This window comes from Ixodes scapularis, unplaced genomic scaffold, assembly GCF_016920785.2.
Source record: "Ixodes scapularis isolate PalLabHiFi unplaced genomic scaffold, ASM1692078v2 PGA_scaffold7__128_contigs__length_106722199, whole genome shotgun sequence".
In the NCBI taxonomy this organism is placed as follows: domain Eukaryota; kingdom Metazoa; phylum Arthropoda; class Arachnida; order Ixodida; family Ixodidae; genus Ixodes; species Ixodes scapularis.
Genome location: NW_024609882.1, coordinates 45,968,682 through 45,978,313, shown reverse-complemented (window position 1 = coordinate 45,978,313; position 9,632 = coordinate 45,968,682).

Sequence of the window (9,632 nt, the reverse complement as noted above, 5' to 3'; positions counted from 1 at the left end):
GAGTGGGTTGGCAACGGGGGACTTAACTGTGAACGGTCGAGGTCTCGCCAGCGCAAGGAGGAGCGATTGAAGTGAGTGGTCGCGGCCTTCACTACTGTTGTAAAATGTTTCTTCGCACGGTTTTCGTTTTCTAAACGCAGTGTTTTCCAGTTGGTCCTATCCAGAATTAAAGCATGCTAGAAAAGTGTTTGCGCGTGGGCACTTTAAACGTACGGGGACTGTGTTCCCGGAGCCGGCAGTGCCAACTGAGTCGCCTCTTTATTGAGCACGACCTCGATATTGTGGCGGTTAAAGAGTCAAAGATGGAAGGCGAAGGCCAGACGGAGAGCACGGTGCGGATGTTTGAGTCGCGGTACGATGTTTGTGTAAGCCACGCTGTTGGAATGTCTAGCGGGCGTCTTTTGTTTTTGCGCAAGGGTTTGTTTAGTGTAGAGCAGGTTATCAGCCATGAGTCGGGACGCTTTGTGCTTTGTGATTTTTCCTTTTCTGTAACCGTTTCCGTGTTCTTTGCATTTACGCACCGGATAGAATCGATGAAAGAGTGTTTTTTTTAGAGTTTTGAGAAGTATGTTCGGACGGATCGGCGTGTCATTTTGATGGGGGACTTTAATTGTGTGTGCGCGCCTCGTGATCGGTCGAACAGCAGAAGATTTCATGATGAATGTGCTTTACTTATGGAAAAAGTGGTCGAACGCTACGGCCTAGAAGACGTTGCCAACAGCGTGTCTGGTGGAGGGGTTCGGCTGTTTACACACTTTCAAGGAGCAAGTGACGCTCGCCTTGAAGGAGTGTATGTTTCTTTTGAACTGCTGAGAGTGTGTAAAAATTATATTGTTGATCATGTGTCATTTAGTGACCACTGCCTTGTTTATTTTATGCTATGTTCATCAAAGGAGAAGCCAAAAAAGTTTGATTGGAATCTTTGGCAATGAAATAGTAAGCTCCTTAGCGATGATTATTTTATGAATTTAGTTCGTCGAACTCTAGACGAGTTCGCAAGGGCCGAGGGGAACGATTTTGGTGTAAAGTGGGAACTTTTTAAACAGGATGTAAAAATGACCGCGCTTGAACGCTCAAGTATTTTTAAACACGAGCAGGAAACGGTAAAGCAGAAACTAGATGACCTGCTGAGAAAGTTATTACACGAAGACTTTTTATCGCCTGGGCTTTTCACTGATGACATTATCAGTCTAAAGAAACGTCTGGAAGCGCTAGATACTGATCAGTATCAGGGGGCTGTTGTGCGGGCGCGTTTAAAACGCATATCGGATGGGGAGATCCCCACCAAAAGAGCAGTTGGCATTCAATGAAGATATGCCGCCAAGAACGAGATAAGAAAAATTCTGTATCGGAGTACGTTGTCGAGTGACAAGGAAAGCACAGAAAAGCGTTTGTAGAGCATTACAAAGAACGTTTTAGTTATTGCGCACCCAAGAAAAACGATTTTCGAAGTTCTTTTTTTTTTTTTTTATAGCGTTAATGCCGAAGCTGGCAGACGAGCTTAAGGAAAAGCTAGAACAGCCTTTCACGTCAGGTGAAGTCGAAAAGGCAATACACGATTTAAAAGGGGAGGGGGGGGGGTCGCCTGGGCCCGATGGTTTAGGAGCGGAGTTTTTTAAAGTGTTTAAAGATCGAGTAGCTCCTTTTTGCACCGTGTTTTTTCCGAGGCGTTCCGACTTAGTGTCTTACCCCCGTCCCTTTAGAGCGCACCTCTTAGAGGCCCGTTCCCGGCTTGAGCGGCGTCGGCGTCGGCGTAACCAAGGTCATCCCAAGGTCACGTGACCCTCAAGGTCACGTGACCTTGAGGGTCACGTGACCCCTCCAGGTCACGTGATCCCTCCCAAGGTCATCTCAAGGTCACGTGACCCCCCGTAACCCCCTGAAGGTCACGTGACCCCCAAGGTCACGTGACCTTGGGGGTCATGTGGGGTCATCTTGGGGCCACGTGACCCGCAAGGTCACGTGACCCCCAGGTCACGTGACCCCTCCCAAGGTCATCTCAAGGTCACGTGACCCCAAAATGACCCCACGTGACCCTTTGAAGGTCACGTGACCCCCAAGGTCACGTGACCCCTCTGAGGTCACGTGACCCCCGAGGTCACGTGGTCTCCTCCCCAAGGTCACGTGACCCCCGAGGTCACGTGGTCTCCTCCCCAAGGTCACGTGACCCCCGAGGTCACGTGACCCCTCCAGGTCGCGTGACCCCTGAGGTCACGTGACCCCTCCCAAGGTCACGTGACCTCAAGGCGACCCCCACGTGACCCCCCCGGTCACGTGACCCCTCTGAGGTCACGTGGGGGTCACCTTGGGGGTCACGTGACCTTGAGGTGACCCCCCACGTGACACCCAAGGTCACGTGAACCACAGGTCACGCTTCCCCGAGGTCACGTGACCCCCCTCCCTGAAGTCACGTGACACCCCCTCCCCCCAAGGTCACGTGACCCCCCTCGGAGCATATTAAAGAATGAGGGGAGGAGAAGGAGGAGGGGTCTACCCTCAGTACCCTTCACTCCTCCTCCTCAAGAGCTGCGCTCCAATTCGGCGTTACAGGGAGTTGTAAACGGCTTTCACTTTTTTTGTCTACAGATACTGTTTTAATCCCCAAGAGCGAGGATCGAGTTAAGCTACGCTCGTTTGGAGCGTACCGCCCGATTACTCTGCCGAATGTGCACTATAAGATTTTGATGAAGGTGCTGGCGGAACGACTATAAGGCGTGATCAACCTTATAGTCGGTCCTCACCAGACGTGTGGTATTAAGGGGAGGACAATTGTTACAAACGTGCATGTAGCGCGAAGCATTTTGGAGTGCTGCGACGATTTCCAACAGAAGGTTGCGTTACTACTGATAAACCTCGAGAAAGCCTTCGACCGCGTATTTCACGAAATTTTTTTTTCCCTCTTAGAATATTTTAATTTAGGTTTGTTGCTGCGCGATGGGGTACGCATGGCTTACCTTAACTGCGCCACCCGACTGGTTGTGAATAAGAGTGTGAGTGAACGTACCCCCTTTTTTCTGCTGTGCGGCAGGGATTCTCGCTTTCGCCGCTGCTGTTTTGTATTTTTGTAGAACCCTATTGTTTAAGTGTGTTACGTAGGGAGTATATACGCGGCTTTAATTTACAAGCCAGTGAGGTTCGTTTTTTGGCATACGCCTATGCTCTGGCTATTTTTCGTACTGACCAAGATAGTGTAAAGTAAGCCGTAGAACTAACTGAGAAGTTCTGCGAGACCGCATGACTGTAAGACACGCGGACGTCGACGTGCGTCCCGCACACAGGTATTTGTTGAAATGATGCGTTTTTTGAAAGAAATGTTTAAGGTTCAACAGTCACCCCCGGACTTTTTGCCGCTTCTTGAGGAGCTGGCGTCCATCACTGGTCTGTGAAGGTGTTTTATGAGCTTGATATTTGTACAATAGCCTCTGACGCTTTTTTTTAACCTCTAATTGAATGTGTGATGTGTTTGTCACCTGAACAAAAAACAGGAAATAAACAACAAAAAAAAGTCGTGGCCGAGTGGGTAATGCGATGGACTAGAAATTCATTGGGTCTCCCCGCACAGGTTCGAATCCTCTCGACTGCGCAAACATTTTTTTTTCTTTTTTTTAAGAAGACAGATGGGATGGCAATCGATGTGAGCTCGGACGCCGGCCGGACAAGGCTACACCCCCTGCAGCTTCGCACCCAAAATCTGTGGCCCGACTCAAGTGTCCTAACTAAAATCATCAAACCCTTTCCCATCTCCCCACTTCTCCCCTTCCCCCCCCCCCCCAAAAAAAAAAAAAAAAAATCAACAAGAAAACAAACAAACAAACGCGTTGCCAACGGCGTTGGAATACCGGAGGGGCAGGGAAACACATTTTTGCCTAATGGGGGCATGTTCACGGGTGCTAGAGCACTGCACGGGCCCGGGCCAGCCCATTGGCCCAAGCCCGGCCCGGCCCGCGGGCCGGGCTTGGGCCGGGCCCGGGCCGGTTAGCACGCCTTTTCTCGAGCCCGGGCCCGGCTCGCGCCTGAACACAATATGTCACGGGCCGTGGCTGCGCAGTCGTGTGCCGCAAATTCTGAAATGTTGATGACAAAAAAGGTGCTTATTGATTCTTTAGGTTCAATGAAAACAAACAAGCGAAATGCAAAAAAACGGCGCCGGTCAAAAAAAGAAGAAAGAAATACGTCTGCACTAATAAGGCCTTCCCGCTGATAAGACAGGAAATGTACGGATTCCTCCAGCATAGTGGGAAGGTGCGGTCGAGAAAACGAAGGCACTTTAGTCGCAGGGTACAGCATTAGTGCCTTTTTCCTTCGCTTTTCAAAAAAAAAAAAAAAAAAAGAACCGAAAACAGAAGAAATATGCGCGAGCTTGACTTTACACTTTGTGCAGGGGGCCTTACTACGACACCAAAGATAAGCTAACTACCACAGATAATTTTATGCTTATACAGCCTTTTGAAGATGCACTAGCGTAATTGTAATTGTTTCTTCATAAAAAAACAAAACAAAAAAGAACATGCAGAGAGGAAGGTTATTTGTGAAATGAATTGAACAACGAGAAGTTTAATATCTCTTCAAAAATGCATAAATAAACTATTGCGCTTGTTTTTTCTCAAAATTACTTCTGAAGTTCATATTCCGCTCATATCCTCAAAGTGTATCGCCTAAGTCGTCATGTCAAAACTACTCGGTCTAAGTTTTAGTAAAATTTAAATAAAATATGCTCGCTTTATGGTTAGACAGCTTTTAGTTAACGTCAAAGCCTGCAAACGTTTTCGGGCTCATGTATTTTTCGGGCTGCAAACTTTTTCGGGCTCAGTTGGGCCTGAGCCGGGCTGGGGCCGGGCTCAGGCTTATATTTAAAAACTTTTTCGGGCTCGGGCCGGGCTCAAGTTTCTGTATAAAAGTTTTGCCGTAGACGGGCCTGGTCCGGGCAGGGCTCGGCAGTTTCTTTTCCGTGCCGGGCCTAGAAATTAAATATTCTATCGGTGTAGGGCCGGGCCCGGGCCGTACTTCTACAGGGCCGGGTCGGGCCGGATCATGAAATTCCGGCCCGTGCAGTGTCCTGCACGCTACTACCTCCCCTCCCTTTCTCTACCGATGAATGGATGGATGTTAATGGATATACCCTTCGTAACGGCGGCAGCTTGCGCCACCTAGCCTAAGGTTATAAAGACAAACATATGATTCCTCCATCCCTTCTAAACCAATTTACACCCTAATTATCACAAGGTAGTGTAGGACATCACCAGGATGTCATCTGAAGGATCGGACAAAAGAGCAACAAAAAAACATCTCCCTCTGGTAAGAGAGTCGCCAATTTTCCTCTAGTCAAACTTTGGCGTTACCTCAGCAACGGTCCCACTAGGGTACATGGTTGAGACTTTGGGCCGGCGCGACGTGGGAGGGAGTCCCAATTTACCTCTGTCCCGCCTGTACACAGCTGTGCTCGTTAGTTGTAGATAATTTCCACCAGTCTTCTAATCGACCCCATGTGACTGTAATCCTTTTTCTGCGCCGTCCTCTCACCGTCGCCAGCAAAATCCAGGGCCGAAGCCAAGTCTGTTACCCCCTCAAGGAGGGCAGGGCTAAGCCCCGTGCACTTTAAAGCCAAGTGCTCTAGTGTCTCGTTCTCAGTATTGCAGGCACCACATAATGGGGGTGTCTCTCTAATTACATTTAGCCCTATACGTGCTCGTCCTCAAAACTCCACTTCTCGCCTCAAACAGCAAAAAACTTCCCAGTGAAATTTCAATGACATTATCTTCTTTTATGTTCGGTTTTTGTGTCCTGTACACTGTTCGAGCTGCTTCGTCCTGCATTCTTACCTTCAACATTTCATTTCTGCTTCTTTCACTCTCTTTTCCACCGAAGTAGACTGCTATGCCCCATCACTAGTTTGTAGGTATTTAAATGTAGCTTTCGGATTCGGTTTGTCCATTTTGTGTTTAAGCTTTTATTGTATAAATACTTGAATACCTTCCGTGTCCACTGCGCACCATCAATTTCGGTCAAACTTTGTTAAAATTTCAACTTATTAATTGCCTCCCTGCTCTCAAAAGTCGACCGGCCATGTCCCTTGTACTCCCTCATTTGGTGTCTTTCCGTGTGCTCCCAGTGCCAATCTGCCTACGCTTTTTTGTCGAATTTCTGATCCTGATTGAACCTCGGATTTTATGCACAGTACCCCATTGCCAAAAAACAGTTTTGGTACCATCACTCCTTTCCAAATACCTCTGACAACTTCATATCTATTATAGTTTCATAGTGCCTTGGTCTTCATATTAGATGAATTTGTTTTATCTTTTCTATTTATATTCTCCTCATGTTACTCTAGATATTTCCTTCCCTTATTAAGCCAGACTCCCAGATACTTGCAGTTTCCTAGACGCTCTATTTAAATGTCTTCTAACCACAGGGGTTCCCTCTTTTTGTCGTTAAACACAATTAATCCAGATTTGTCACTAATGAAATAAATGCCCAAGGTTTCCCCTTCCTCTATACATATGCCAGCTAGTTTCTGTAACGTATTCTGGGTAGTTTCCATAAGTTATATGTTGTCCACTTACATCAGTCCTGGTCTTACTTGTGATACATTTCTCCCTCCTTCCATATAACTTACATCAAAACCTTAGTTCTCTGCTCTAAATTATTTTAAATTTCATTGATATATATCACGAAGAGCAGAGGTGACATGGGGTGCCCTGTCGAACCCCTCTTTTTATTGCTGCGGGTTGTGTAGTTTCTGCTTTCTATGTTAAACCTAACTTCTCGTCTGTGTACAGTTGCTGAAGAAACCTAACCAAATTTGCGTCTGAGGTATATTCCTTCAGCTGACCCCAGAATTTTTTTCAATCATCAACTTATTGTACGCTCCCTTGACGTCCGAAAAAGCTAACCATAAAGGAATTCGGTTATTAATTGTTATTTCTATACGTTGTATGGCGGGTAATAAGTTATCTTCCAGTCTTCTATCTCTTCGGAATTCGTTTTGGAGCTCGCACAGTATTTTCATATCCTCTGTCCATTCCTTCATTCTTCTCTTTTCTGCCTGCATAGCTATTCTGTACATAACTAAAGTTACCTTTATTGGCCGATATGTCTTTGAATCCTATGCCTTAATATATTAGCTTCGTGTTACTTAGTTTCCAATCATTGGGTACATATCTTCCAATAATTATTTGATTACTCACACGACGTTGCTTCATTTTGCTTGTTTTTCCTGGTTTCTTAACGAGTTCCATGGGTATGTCGTATGGGCCTGTCGCTTTACCTGCTGGAACCTTACTTTCTGCCTTATCCCATTCTCCCGTGGATGTCTCTAATGTTACGGAAATCTGCTCCTCCTCTACACTGCTGCTCTCAGCGCTATCCCCTGTCCCTATCTCCCACCTCTACTCAAGCTAGAAGACAACCTCATCGATTGTCCGCCTGATATATTCTCGTGCCTATTTCCACTCTACTCCTCTTCTCTCCTGTGGTCAGTATGTGGTGGGAACCCTCTGTATTTCTCTCCTGCGCTTTAGTGTGCTCCCAAAACGTTTTTGAAGCGTTTCTATTTTGTTTATATATTTTCATCATCCACTGCACTCCTGCACTCGCAATCTTGGTCTGCACTAAAGGTGATGTCTCTCTTTTCCGTCCTTAAAATCCCTCCAACATTTATGCTGCTTCAGCTGGCAAGGCTCCCGTTTTTTTGCCCACCTATGCCCCCTAGATTCCTCTTGGCGCCGCAATATGGCTGCTTTTACCTCCTTATCCCACCAGCTTTTTGGTCTGTGTCCTCGTTCTTGCTTTTCTTTTTGTTTAGTACAGTACTTCTCTAATTATCTTTAAAAATTCCTATCCAATCCTTATACCTCCATTCTCTTTTTGCTTGTTTCAATAGAATGTTCTCAACACTTTCATGGACCTTTGGTATTTGAGCTTCATTTAGTTTCGATTACCCGCTCTTTCCTGAGCCTGTTGTTCTGGTTCGGATGCGCCAAATTTAATATTAAATCTTTTGTGGTCACTCGCTAAGCTTGTTTTAGCTTTCTCGGTTATTTTCATACTTCCTAGCCTGTCATAGAGTTTGTGGGACATGAGGCAGTAGTCTATTGTTGAGTGTGAGTTGTTTCGTTCCCACGTTGTTCTCCCGCCTCATTTTGCTTGTGCATTACCTAACACTATGTCCAGGGCATCACAGAAATATTATAGAAACTTTCCGGTTTTCCGTCAAACTATTCTAAGTGGGCATTCATGTCGCCTATGATAATTAGTTTCTGATGAAGGCCATTTTCTTTGATGTCGCTCGATATACATGTAAAATGTTCTTTATTTTCTTCCCTTGAGTCATTTCCCATTTTTCAAGTAAGTAAACCCCAGAAGTATGTTCACACCTGCCACCCTACCTTTCAGTCATAAGTGTTATCTGCAGTTTTCCTTCTTTCTTTCTCAGTCTTGTCCTTTAGATAACATGCCTGGACCTGCGCCTTTGCGCTCACCTTTCCTTCGGTTGCACGCCATCCAGGAGTTGCCAGGCATGTACGGTGGTACCTCTTCATTTCTACAGTGAGCTTCCGCTACCCCATACACTGTAAAAGTTTCAGCCTCTAATTGTTCACCAATCTCCTCCCAGTTTATTTTTTATCTACATCCCTGCTTGTTTATAGATCCTATATTGGGTCGACTATTGCTCCCTCGTATGTACGGGGCTTCCTCCTGCTCTCCCTGCTGCTCTCACGATTGGGAAATCTCAAGAGATTTCCCAATCTCTCGTAGTGGTACATATGGTACTGGCACATCTACGCCGGTGTCCTGCGGGCTCCATGGGTCCCAAAAAAGTTACGACATTACGTCAAATCCTGTCCCCTATCGTGCTACCTGTGGCTCCACTGTAGCGGAAGCCCCATGCGAAAGGTTCGGAGCCAGCCTCATACACCACCCTGTTTAGTTCCAATATGTCGTGCTGAAGTCGTTGGCTCATCCCCCTAATCACCCGGCCAGCTTCAATAACCCGCTGCTTTGTTTGAAAAGAGTGTCCACAGACCTCTGGGCTAGTGCAGATTTGCACATGCACCCTCTCAGGGACCTCCCTCAGCTTACGTATCCCAACCTCTATGTGTGTGCCGAGGTTCTAGCTCCTTCCCTTGAACGCATCATGAGTCCCGCATGTACTACTACTAGGTTATGTCCCACCATGTTATATATATATATATATATATATATATATATATATATATATATATATATATATATATATATATATATATATATAATATGTAAACCGAAGAAATCGCAATTGAGACGGTTGTTCGAGTTTTTAAAACACATTATTCGTAAAGTTCGTCAACGTTTCGACCTGAGACATATCTTTTTCGAGACTGTCTCGAAAAAGGTTTGTCTCAGGCCGAAACGTCGACGAACTTTACGAACAATATGTTTTAAAAACTCCAACAACCGTCTATAGTGCGTTTTTTTTTCGTATCTACTTTTCGTCATTCGGCGCTACGTTTTTCTCTCACTCTCCCTCTGTCTCTCTCTCTCTCTTTCTTTATATATATATATATATTTATATACTTAAAGTGTTTCTGTTTATTGAGCGAATAAGGCAGTAATATATACCTTTCTAAACATATGAAAATACCCACCCCGATACG